Source organism: Zalophus californianus, chromosome 7, assembly GCF_009762305.2.
Source record: "Zalophus californianus isolate mZalCal1 chromosome 7, mZalCal1.pri.v2, whole genome shotgun sequence".
Classification (NCBI taxonomy): Eukaryota; Metazoa; Chordata; class Mammalia; order Carnivora; family Otariidae; genus Zalophus; species Zalophus californianus.
The window spans coordinates 128140403-128154427 of NC_045601.1; the positions used below are offsets into that span (position 1 = coordinate 128140403).

The following is a 14025-nucleotide window of genomic DNA, read 5'->3' on the forward strand; positions in this document are numbered from 1 at the left end:
CAGCATTATTTATAAGTGTCACAAAGTGGAAACAACATAAATGTTCATCAACTGATGAATGGATGAACAAAATGTATTAAACCTGGCTGAGGTTATTTATTCATAAAAGAAATGAAGCAGCGATACGAGCTACCGCATGGATAAAACTTGTGAACATTATGCTTCGTGAAAGAAGCCAGGCACAAGAGCCACCTAGTATGATTTTATTTATATGAAATGTTTAGAAGAAACAAATTCGTATAGGCAGAAGATATATTACGATTTCCACAGGATGAGGTGAAGGGGGAAGTGGGGAGGGATTCCTAATGGATACAGGGTTTATTTTGAAGGTGATGACAAGGTTTTGGGATTAGATAGTGGTGATGGTTACACAACCTTGTAACTACACTAAAAATGGCTGAATTGTACATTTTAAATGGTGAATTTTGTGGTATGTTAATTATATCTTAATAGAAAATGAATATTCTAAGGTAATCAGCTCAGACCAATCTGACTCAAATTTCTCTGCTATCCTATAAAAAGTCAGGAGAAAATTTGCCAAATGTTAAGGCATAAAGGTCCACCCATATTTCAAATGTCAAAGTAATTTATTTTTTATTTTTTAAAGATTTATTTATTTATTTGAGAGAGAGAGAGAGAGAGAGAGAGAGCATGTGTGAGCATGTGTATGTAGGGGAGGGGCAGAGGCTGAGGAGCAGAGAATCCCAGGAAGACCCCCTGCTGAGGATGGAGCCCTGCTCTGGGCTCAATCTCAGGACCTGAGATCAGGACCTGAGCCAAAACCAGAGTCGGATGCCCAACCTACCAAGCCACCCAAGTTGCCCCCAAATGTCAAGGTAATTTATGACTTCGAAGATGTATTCTTGCCAAGTGCAGTTGATGAAAATTAATCAGTGCAGTGATTGTGATGTGAAAATACACTAGTGTATCTTGTCGTCGTTTAAGATAGCGTAAGACAGTAAAAAAATGTAAGCTAACGTAAGGTGTTAACAACTTACTCTTGAAAGATAGATGAAAACATCAAAAATAATACAGGCATACCTCATTTTGTTGTGCTTCACTTTATTTTACCTCAGATACTTTTTTAAAAAAACAAATTAAAAGTTTGTGGCAACTCTAAATTGAATAATTCTATTGTTACCATTTTTTCCAATAGCATTGCTCACCCTGTGTCCCTGTGTCACATTTTGGTAACTCTTGCAACATTTCAAACTTTTTCCACTCTTATTATATTTGTTATGGTGATTGGAAATTATGACTTGCTGAAAGCCCAGAGGATGGTTAGCGTTTTTTAGCAATATTTTTAAAATAAGATATGTACTTTTTTAAATTTTTAAATTTTTTATTTTTTTTTAAGATTTTTTATTTATTTATTTGAGAGAGAGAGAGAGAGAGAGCATATGAGAAGGGGGAGAGTCAGAGGGAGAAGTAGACTCCCTGCTGTGCAGGGAGCCTGATGTGGGACTCGATCCTGCGACTCCAGGATCATGACCTGAGCCGAAGGTAGTCGCTTAACCAGCTGAGCCACCCAGGCGCCCAAGATATGTACTTTTTTTAGACAATGTCATTTGCACACTCAATAAACTTACAGTATAGTGTAAACATAACTTTTATATGCATTGAGAAACCAAAAGTTCAGTTGACTTGTTTTATTGAGATATTGCAATGGTCCAGAACCAAACTCACAATATCTCTGAGATATGCCTGTAATGTAATGAAACCCTTGACTTAATATCTGAGATAATATTTATAAAGACTGAAACAGGTGAAGGGGAGATTTTTTGAATAGGAGGACTTAAATAAATTTCTGTGTCACTTGTCACTCTGACAATTAGATAAACATAAATTAAAATATTCTGAAAAATCCTGAGGATAATCACTGAGTTAAAAATAAGAAAAAAAATCTTTCAAAAGAAATAGACAAAAAAGCAGAAAAGTACTCTCTGTGCAGAAAACAAATTGGCAAATAAATAACAAGAGAAGCATAAAAACAGAAAACAGAGAACAAGAAGACAAAACAAGTCCAAATATAATACTTATAAGAACAAAAGTGAATGCATTAAAAACACAAAGACTCAAATTGAATCAGGCAAATGAAAAGAAACCAAAAAAATACATCAGGGCTTGAAACATTAAAATCAGACAAAGGCCAAAATAATTACATGGAATAAAGAGAACCCCTTTATATTGCAAAAAGCACACAATTCACAATGATGATATATATAACATTAATCTTTATGTGCTGAATAATCTGTTCTCAAAATATACAAAATAAAACTATTAAAATACAAGGAAGAGATGATGGAAACATTTTAGTCAGAGATTTTGACTATCTTTCCTACCCTATAGGATCAAGTAAATTTATAGAGGATTAGGGGAATATTATTGATAAGGTTAATTTAATAGATATATGAAACTTTGTAACCAATAAAAGGATATGTACCTCTTTCTATGTTATTTGGGCATTCATAAAATTGATAATTTATGAGACCAGAGAGAAACATCTTAATAAATTCCTCAAAAAATAAACATTTTATCATAATCAAGTTAAAATGAAAATTAGTAACAATGATTTAATTCCATCGAAAACTACAGTTAGATCATTGAAAAATCAGCTTTTTACTTCTAATTATCTATTAAGTCAAAAAGAAGAAAATGAAAAATGAATTTATCAGTAATGATATCCACACCATACTTTAGAATAAAATATATTGCCCTTACTAGCTATATTATAAAATATATTTAAAATCATCGAGTAAATCAATTTGACATCATATAGAAATACAAAAATAACTTAAAGGGAATAGTAGGAATTAAAAATGTAAAATCGAAAATTAATAAATTATAAAATAGAAAAAAAGTCAAATTGATAAAAATATTCCAAGAGCTTTTTTCCTAAAATGTCTAATTAATAGTAAACCCTTTAGCAAGGCTGATTGGAAAACCAGAAGACACAAATCTCTGTTATTGTAGATCTAATAATAATATGATTACCAACAATATTATCAACGACTTCATCCACTTATTGAATACTTACTATGAACCAGATACTGATGGCTTTATATAGAGAATTGTTGAGTTTGGGATTTGAAGTCACATTTCCTGCATTTAAATTTTATGCTGTGAGCTATTAGCTACCTCTATTCCTTCTGTCGTAAAGTTAGGATAATATTAACACCTACTTTGTCGGACGGTCGTGGAGATTTTACATGACAAACATTTACATGACAAACGTGTAAAATGCTGACAGCAATATGTGGCATATCATATGTACTTTAAAAAGTCAGTTTTTTAAAAGGTTTTATTTATTTATTTGACAGAGCACAAGCAGAGGGAGCAGCAGGTAGGGCGAGCTACAGAGGCAGAGGTAGGCTCCCTGCTGAGCAGGGACTCCTCAACAAGGGACTCCATCCCAGGACTCTGAGATCATGACTTGAGCAGAAGTCAGATGCTTAACCAGCTGAGCCACCCAGGCGCCCCTAAAAAAGTCCTAAGCTGCAGGTAGAGAGTACATCATTTAGAACTGTATATGATGTGAATAATCATGTCTTCTATAGTGGTTTTAATAAGTAAGAATTATATTTTCTTCATGCAAGAAGAACCCTAGAAGTAAGAAGTCCAGAGCTGGAAAAGCAGCTCGACACCACATGAAGCACCAGGACTTTGTGGCATATGGATATGCTACACACACACACACACACACACACACACACACACACACACACACACACTCTCTCTCTCTCTCTCTCTCTCTCTCTCTCTCTCTCTCATTCAGCCATAAAGAAGAAAGAAATCCTGCCATTTGTGACAATATGGATGGACCTTGAGGGCGTTATGCTAAGTGAGCTAAGTCAGACAGAGAAAGGCAAATATTGTATGATCTCACTTACAAAAAAAGAGATCAGGTTTGTGGTCACCAGAGGCAGGAGGTGCGGGGTGGACTTATTGGATGAAGGTGGTCAAAGGTACAAACTTCCTGTTATAAGATAAATAAGCAATGGGGTTATAATGTATAACATGTTGACTATAGTTAACACTGCTGTCTGGCATATTAAAAATTACTGAGAGAGTGGATTCTAAAAATTCTCATCTCAAGGAAAAATATTTTTCTCTTTCTTTTTTTTTCTTTTTGTATTTATATGAGGTGACGGATATTAACCAAATTTATTGTGATATTGTTTTGGTATATATGTAAGTCATTATGCTGTGTACCTTAAACATATACAGTGCCATATGTCAATTATGTCTTAATAAAACTGAAAGAAAAAAAAAGCACTGGGACTTCTTTTAGCTTCTTATTTTGCTTTTCTTTCTCAGTGGCTATCACCCTCGTGGTCACAAGATTTCGGGTGTACCTCCAGGCATTGCCTCTGCAGTCCAGGCAGGAAGAAGGGAGAAAGTTAAAAGCTTTATCTTTATGAGGTTGTATTTTTTATTTGAAAAGAAAGCACTCCCCATTGACTTTTCACTGACCAGAAATGCATTGCACAGCTAATACTAATTGCAAAGCACACTGGGACATTAAACATTTTTAGCTGAGTACGATGCTATGCCTAACAAAATATAGTAAAGGAGAGGAAGCAATGGGTCTTGGGTAGGTAACCAGCAGTATCTCTCATGGAGAGGTGTAAAATTTTTAATGTGTACTAGTACAATATTTTAATAAATGGGATGATTGCCAATATATATACATATATATATTTCCTGATTCAAAAAAGAGGAAGCTTTGAATGATTAATAAGATTTTAAGATTTTTTAAAATTTATTACTTTTTAAAAGATTTTATTTATTTATTTCAGAGAGAGAGAGAGCACGGAAACATGAGCAGGAGGAGGGGCAAAGGGAGAAGGAGACTCTTGGGCGCCTGAGCCAGGCAGGCGCCCAAGATTTTTTTAAATTTAAATAATTACATTAAAAAGGACACCAAGCCAGGGGGATTGCACAAGCAACATGTTTTTTAATTCTTCGAGCACACATTGTATCCATTAGTTTTTAAAATGTTCCAAAGGATCCAAAAAATAGGAAACATCTCTATTTGTGTTACAAAGATGGCAAAAATCTTGTTACCTGACAAAAATTGCTCAAAGAAAAAAATGCAGGCCAAACTTATTTATTCATGGAGATAAAAATGCTAGAAAAAATACAAGTAAATACACTTTAGTATGTACAGTTAACAATAACATGTTACAACTAAGGATTTTATTCCTGGAAATCAAGAGTGGATAAATATTTGGCAATCTGTTTGTATATTCATTCCATCGATTAGGTAAAATATGAAAAACTTTTCACAAAATCTCCTAATAAATTATACAGATTATTCCTTTTTTTTTAAACTTTTTTACTGTTATGTTAATCACATACATTACATCATTAGTTTTGGATGTAGTGTTCCATGATTCATTGTTTCTGCATAACACCCAGTGCTCCACGCAGAACGTGCCCTCTTTAATACCCATCACCAGGGTAACCCATCCCCCCACCCCCCTCCCCTCTAGAACCCTCAGTTTGTTTTTCAGAGCCATCATCTCTCATGGTTCCTCTCTCCCTCTGATTTACCCCCCTTCATTCTTCCCCTCCTGCTATCTTCTTCTTCTTTTTTTTCTTAACATACATTGCATTATTTGTTTCAGAAGTACAGGTCTGTGATTCATCAGTCTTGCACAATTCACAGCGCTCACCGTAGCACATACCCTCCCCAATGCCTATCACCCAGCCACCCCATCCCTCCCACCCCCCCACCACTCCAACAACCTTCAGTTTGTTTCCTGAGATTAAGAATTCCTCATATCAGTGAGGTCATATGATACATGTCTTTCTCTGATTGACTTATTTCACTCAGCATAACACCCTCCAGTTCCATCCACGTCGTTGCAAATGGCAAGATCTCATTCCTTTTGATGGCTGCATAGTATTCCATTGTGTGTATATACCACTTCTTCTTTATCCATTCATCTGTCGATGGACATCTTGGCTCTTTCCACAGTTTGGCTATTGTGGACATTGCTGCTATAAAGATCGGGGTGCACGTACCCCTTCGGATCCCTACATTTGTATCTTTAGGGTAAATATCCCGTAGTGCAATTGCTGGATCATATGGTAGCTCTATTTTCAACTGTTTGAGGAACCTCCATACTGTTTTCCAGAGTGGTTGCACCAACTTGCATTCCCACCAAAAGTGTAGGAGTGTTCCCCTTTCTCTGCATCCCTGCCAACATCTGTCATTTCCTGACTTGTTAATTTTAGCCATTCTGACTGGTAGGAGGTGGTACCTCATTGAGGTTTTGATTTGGATTTCCCTGATCCCGAGTGATGTTGAGCACTTTTTCATGTGTCTGTTGGCCATTTGGATGTCTTCTTTGGAAAAATATCTGTTCATGTCTTCTGCCCATTTTTTGATTGGATTATTTGTTCTTTGGGTGTTGAATTGGATAAGTTCTTTATAGATTTTGGATACTAGCCCTTTATCTGATATGTCATTTGCAAATATTTTCTCCCATTCTGTCGGTTGTCTTTTGGTTTTGTGGACTGTTTCTTTTGCTGTGCAAAAGCTTTTTATCTTGAGGAAATCCCAATAGTTCATTTTTGCCCTTGCTTCCCTTGCCTTTGGCGATGTTTCTAGGAAGAAGTTGCTGCAGCTGAGGTCGAAGAGGTTGCTGCCTGTGTTCTCCTTTAGAATTTTGATGGACTCCTGTCTCACGTTTAGGTCTTTCAATCATTTGGAGTCTGTTTTTGTGTGTGATGTAAGGAAATGGTCCAGTTTCATTCTTCTGCATGTGGCTGTCCAATTTTCCCAACACCATTTGTTGAAGAGACTGTCTTTTTTCCATTGGACATTCTTTCCTGCTTTGTCAAAGATGAGTTGACCATAGAGTGGAGGGTCCATTTCTGGCCTCTCTATTCTGTTCCATTGATCTATGTGTCTGTGTTTGTGCCAGTACCATACTGTCTTGATGATGACAGCTTTGTAATAGAGCTGGAAGTCTGGAATTGTGATGCCGCCAGCTTTGCTTTTCTTTTTTAACATTCCTCCGGCTATTGGGGGTCTCTTCTGGTTCCATACAAATTTTAGGATTATTTGTTCCATTTCTTTGAAAAAAGTGGATGGTATTTTGATGGGGATTGCATTGAATGTGTAGATTGCTCTAGGTAGCATTGACATCCTCACAATGTTGGTTCTCCCAATCCATGAGCATGGAATGTTTTTCCATTTCTTTGTGTCTTCTTCAATTTCTTTCATGAGTATTTTATAGTTTTCTGAGTACAGATCCTTTGCCTCTTTGGTTAAATTTATTCCTAGGTATCTTATGGTTTTGGGTGCAATTGTAAATGGGATCGACTCCTTGATTTGTCTCTCTTCTGTCTTGTTGTTGGTGTATAGAAATGTCACTGATTTCTGTGCATTGATTTTATATCCTGCTACTTGACTGAATTCCTGTATGAGTTCTAGCAGTTTTGGGGTGGAGTCTTTTGGGTTTTCCACATACAGTATCATATCATCTGCAAAGAGTGAGAGTTTGACTTCCTCTTTGCCGATTTGGATGCCTTTGATTTCTTTTTGTTGTCTGATTGCTGTGGCTAGGACTTCTAATACTATGTTGAATAGCAGTGGTGATAGTGGACATCCCTGCCGTGTTCTTGACCTTAGGGGAAAAGCTCTCAGCTTTTCCCCATTGAGAATGATATTCGCTGTAGGTTTTTCATAGATGGCTTTTATGATATTGAGGTATGTACCCTCTATCCCTATACTCTGAAGAGTTTTGATCAAGAAAGGATGCTGTCCTTTGTCAAATGCTTTTTCTGCATCTATTGAGAGGATCATATGATTCTTGTTCTTTCTTTTGTTAATGTATTGTATCACGTTGACTGATATGCGGATGTTGAATCAGCCTTGCAGCCCAGGGATAAATCCCACTTGGTCATGGTGAATAATCCTTTTAATGTACTGTTGGCCCCTATTGGCTAGTATTTTGGTGAGAATTTTTGCATCCATGTTCATCAAGAATATTGGTCTGTAATTCTCCTTTTTGATGGGGCCTTTGGTTTTGGGATCAAGGTAATGCTGGCCTCATAAAATGAGTTTGGAAGTTTTCCTTCCATTTCTATTTTTTGGAAGAGTTTCAGGAGAATAGGTATTAATTCATCTTTAAATGTCTGATAGAATTCCCCTGGGAAGCCATCTGGCCCCGGGCTTTTGTTTCTTGGGAGATTTTTGATGACTGCTTCAATTTCCTTAGTGGCTACAGGTCTGTTCAGGTTTTCTATTTCTTCCTGGTTCAATTTTGGTAGTTGATACATCTCTAGAAATGCACCCATTTCTTCCAGGTTATCTAATTTGTTGGCATAGAGTTGCTCATAATATGTTCTTATAATTGTTTGCATTTCTTTGGTGTTGGTTGTGATCTCTCCTCTTTCATTCATGATTTTGTTGATTTGGGTCATTTCTCTTTTCTTTTGGATAAGTCTGGGCAGGGGTTTATCAATCTTGTTAATTCTTTCAAAGAACCAGCTCCTAGTTTTGTTGATCTGTTCTACTGTTCTTTTGGTTTCTATTTCATTGATTTCTGCTCTGATCTTTATTATTTCTCTTCTCCTGCTGGGTTTAGGCTTTATTTGCTGTTCTTTCTTCAGCTCCTTTAGGTGTAGGGTTAGGTTGTGTATTTGAGACCTTTCTTGTTTCTTGAGAAAGGCTTGCATTGCTATATACTTTCCTCTCAGGACTGCCTTTGCTGTATCCCAAAGATTTTGAACAGTTGTGTTTTCATTTTCATTGGTTTCCATGAATTTTTTTAATTCTTCTTTAATTTCCTGGTTGACCCATTCATTCTTTAGTAGGATGCTCTTTAGCCTCCATGTATTGGCAATATTATTTTTAAAGTCACAGGAAGAACAAACTAAAAATAATAGCAAAGATAATTGTGATAAAAAGGGTTTCTAAGGCAGTCATTGTCTTACTAGAAATTAAACATATTGGGCTTTTCATAATTTAAACAGTAAGATCGTGCAGGGATAGAGAGATGTGTAAAATAGAAAAGAAATGTACACAGAAAGCTAAATATGGCAAATGCTTTACCTTGTGATAGAAATTGATGTTTGTGGTTACTGAATAACAGATATTTCTTTGACCCCAGCCAGTCTGCCATGACTCCTTCTCATAGGTAGCTCCCCTTACCCAGAAATGGCATTACTCTTACGGTCTTCTCCAGTCCTCCAGGGTGCAGAAAGTACCCCAAATAACTCAGTGTCCATATGGCAGTTTGTGAAATTGTAGATTGATTTTTCAATGCCATTACTGTTTTATCTTCAAAACTCAAATACCTGGATTCCATTATCTGACAGCCCCCAGTACTTCTGGCTGTCCTTTTCAGCAACTCATAGATTCCCTCATCAGTGGAGTCCACTGTCTGTGCAGCCCCTCTAGTTACTCATTTCCTAACTGAACAGTAACTATTTGAAACATTCTTTTTTCTCCGGTTTTCTATTTTACCACCTTCTTCTCTTGATTCCCAGAAGCCAACTTTGCCTTTTCCTTCAGTGAGAAAATGGAACACCTCCATTTCTTCAAATTTCTACCACTGTAACTACAATCTTAATTACATCCCCACTTGTTATTTCCAGCTACTCTCTTTTCCCCGTGGGAAAGGGGGGATTTTAATTTTTTTTTTTAATTTTTCTGCCAAGACTAATATCAATGCCACTTCTCTGTATAACTTTCCTCACCTCTTTAGGGACTTCCCTAGAAGTCCCATTTCTTGCTCTTTCTTCACTGACTCTTTTAGGATATTTTAGTTCTCAGGTCTTCTCCATCTTCAAAGAAAGCCTCCCTTAATCCCATACCTACTGCTTCCCTCTCTCCTACTCCAAAGAGAAGCTTCTAGAAAATGTTATGTACATTTCCAATTTACTTCAAAACTGTACACTAAGACTGCTTTCATTTAATCCAGGGGAAATCTACTGTTTGGGTTGTTGGATCCAGTATTATAGAATACCGTTTTCCAGGTAAGCAAATAATTGCAAATAACAGAATGCTTTAAATGAGTGAAAGTTTATTTTTTTAAAATTTTTCCTCACATAAGAAGAAGCCCAGAGAAAAGAAGTTCATGTTTATTAGTAATGTTATTTATGTCTTTGCTTATTTTTTTATTAACTTGATCTATTGTTTTCTGATAAGGTTTTGTTCAATGGCTTAATCAGTCAGTTGTTGCTTTATACATCAAGGCTAGGGTTAGATTTAGATTTTGTGGGGTTTAACAACTACACAAATTGGGGCACCTGGGTGGCTCAGTTGGTTAAGCATCTGACTCTTGATTTTGGTTCAGGTTATGATCTCAGGGTCGTGAGATCAAGCCCCAAGTCAGGCTCCACGCTGGGCATAGAGCCTGCTTAAGATTCTTTCTCTCCCTCTCCCCACCCCTCTCTCTAAAAAAACAAAACAAAACTATACAAATTGGAGAAACTTCTTGATGAAAAAGAACACAAAAGTACAAATACAAAATTTTTAGATCCCTGATGGATTTGGAAGGGACCTTTTCAAGCAAAGGGCTTCAAAATTAAAGCTTTGTTAGCATCAAGGTAAGTTTGTCACTGAGTGACAAATGCACTTATTGAATAAATAAATTTATATGCTCATGTTTTATTTTCTTGATTTATTATGTTTTAGATCATAGATTGGGGGCATAGAAAAGGGAACTGTCATGCACCCATTAGTTTTTTTTTTTTTACCATTTATTTAAGCATTAACTTCTTGATTATCAGTGTTTGTCAGGAACTTTCAGGAATTGAGTATTCATTGGTTAAAAGAAGATATGGACTTTGCTTTAATACTATTTACAGTCTGCTGGGTGAGTGGGGAGAAGGAGAGACAGAGAGAAAGAGACTCAAACAAGTAAATAAACATACAGTTCTGAAGTATGATAAAGTGCTATAAAGAAACTGACAAGATACAGGATTGGAATTACCAACTTGGACATGGCCTTTAGGAAGGGTATATTTAAGCTGAGGTTTTGAAGAGTAAGAGGGAGCCCAGAATATGAAGTGTGGGTAAGAAGAGTGTAGGCAGAAGGAAGAATACCCTGAGGTTGGAAGGCACATGGTGTACTTGAAAAGGCCTATGGGAACTAGCAGGTCTGGCGATCTGTGAAGAGGACAGAAGAGTGACAGGTGATAAACTTGTAGAAGTGGGCAAAGGCTAGCTAATGGCCAGTTTAGACCTGAGGGAGCAAGAGTGATGAATGAGGGAGAGTGAAATGGGGAAAAGGGAAAGTTAATAAAAGAGTTTACTGAGCACAATACAAATTGCCTGGTACCTAATTACTCTGAGAAGCCCTAGGAATTCTGAGGGGCCCCCACATCCAACTTCTTCTCATAGATCCCTTCCTGGTTAGTAAGGCATAAGCAGTAATTATCTGCTTAACAGGATACATTCTAATACCTTCGGTTTAAAAGGGTTCAGAATCAAATTAAAAATACAGCTATGATATATTTATATCCTTAGATAACTGCCCTCAGAGGAGTTTACTATTTAAGTATCACCTACCATGGATTCTCCTTCCCAACAAACATCTTTGTATATCGCAATATTGCATGGCAATGCCTTCCCTCTATCTATGTGTAAATAGTGCAATATATAATGAAATATATAATTGGATACATAATGGGCATATGAAATTTATATATATATACACACACACACACACGAGGGTTTTTTTTTTTTTTGTGCAAATGTCTTGAGAAGCATTGATGATAAATGGTGGGCAACCTCCTGAAAGTGTGTTGTTGCCAAGTCTTGGAGAGTAAGGTTTATTTATTTCTGGAAGAAAGAAAAGAGGAAGAAGGATGGAAAGATTATGAAGAGAGGCCAGTAAGATGGGAAAAATAGAAGTTGTATGGTTATTGAAGTTCTAAGGTGGTGGTTAGCCAATAGACATTCAAAAGTTGATGCAAACAATAACATTTTAAACTTCAGTGTGCACATAGATTATTTGGAGAATTTTGTTAAAGTTAAGATTGGGATGTAGCAGGTCTGGAGTAGTTTGCATTTCCTTTTTTTAAGTTTTAATTTAAATTCCAGTTAAGTAACATACAGTGTAATATTTGTTTCAGGTGTACAATCCAGTGACTCAATACTTCCATAAAATACCTGGTGCCCATCACAACAAGTGCACTCCTTAGTCCCCACCACATATTTCACCCATCCACTTTCCCTCTGGTAACCATCACTTTGTTCTCTATAGTTAAGGGTGTGTTTCTTGGTTTGCCTCTCTCTCTCTCTCTCCCTCTCTTTTTTTCCCCTATGCTTGTTTGTTTTTTTCTTAAATTCCACTTATGAGTGAAATCATATGTTATTTGTCTTTCTCTGACTGACTTATTTTACTTAGCATAATACCTTCTAGCTCCATCTACGTCATTGCAAGTGGCAATATTTCATTTTTTATGGCTGGATAATATTCCATTGTGTGTGTATATATATATATACATATATACCACTTTTTACTTATCCATTTGTCAGTCGTTGGACACTTGGGCTGTTTCCATAATTTGGCTACGGTAGATAATGCTGCTATAAACCCTGGGGTGCATGTGTCCCTTCAAATTAGTATCTTTGTATTCTTTGGGTAAATATGTGGTAGTGCAACTGCTGGATCATAGGGTAGTTCTATTTGTAACTTTTTGAGGAAACTCCATACTATTTTCCAGAGTGACTACACAAGTTTGCATTCCTACCAACAGTGCAAGAGGGTTCCCCTTTCTCCACATTTTCACCAACACCTGGGTTTCTTGTACTGTTGATTTTAGCCATTCTGACAGACATGAGGTGATATCTCATTGTGGTTTTGATTTGCATTTCCCTGGTCATCAGGGATGTTGAGCATCTTTTCATGTGTCTGTTGGCCATCTGTATGTCATCTTTGGAAAAATGTTCATGTCTTCTGCCCCTTTTTAATTAGGTCATTCATTTTTTGGGTGTTGAGTTTTATAAGTTTTTTTTTATATATTTTGGATACTAACCCTTTATCAGAAATGTCATTTGCAAATATTTTCTCCCATTCTGTAGGCTGCCTTTCAGTTGTGTTGTTTATTTCCTTCACTGTGCAGAAACTTTTCATTTTGATGAAGTCCCAATAGTTTATTTTTGGTTTTGTTTCCCTTGCCTCAGGAGACATATCTAGAAAGAAGTTGCTATGGCCAATGTTAGAGGTTACTGCCTGTGTTCTCCTTTAGGATTTTAATGGTTTCCTGTTTCACATTTAGGTCTTTAATCCATTTTGAATTTATTTTTGTGTATGGTATAAGAAAATGATCCAGTTTCATTCCTTTGCATGTTGCTGTGCAGTTTTCCCTACATTTAAAAAAATATTTTATTTATTTGTCAGAGAGAGAGAGCAGTAGGCAGAGGGAAAAGCAGGCTCCTTGTTGATCAAGGATCCCGATGCAGGACTCGATCCCAGGACGCCGGGATCATGACCTGAAGGCAGATGCTTAACAGACTGAGCCACCCAGAAGTCCCTTTCCCTGCATTTTTAACACATCCCTAATGCTGCTAGTCTATGGACCATATTTTGAGTCTATTAAGGACCCTTTAAAGTTATTTCCTTTCCTATTCTGCATATTTTGAACTAGCAAGCCTCATTCAGTATGTTAGCCAGTTCCTTAAAGTAAATCTTTCTCTCTTTCTCTCTCTCTCATTGGTTCTGTTTCTCTGGAGAGCCCTAAATAATAAACCAAGCCACTCTCCATGCTATTTTATTCCCCAACTGCATGGCTAGAAGCAAAGTTCTCCAAAGATGTTGGAGCCACATGATGGAAGGAGTTTGGATCCCTCAGTCACTCCTGAAGGCAAACTGCCCAGTGTCATGTGACCTATATCCAACTTTGAGCTACAAATAAAATTTTGTTGTTTTTGCTAAATCACTGGAGAAAAAAAGTCAAGCTGTGTTCTTCTAATATAGCACAATTCTAGCTTTTTTTTAAAGCCTTGATGCAATTTTTAATATGTTCAGTTGTGAAATCCAGATGTCCTAGCTTATT

The 14025-nt window shown here is 36.6% G+C and overlaps 1 pseudogene; it reads left to right on the forward strand.

The window, feature by feature from the left end:
- Positions 1-14025, forward strand: part of LOC113928073 — a 134917-nt pseudogene that overhangs the window by 35233 nt on the left and 85659 nt on the right.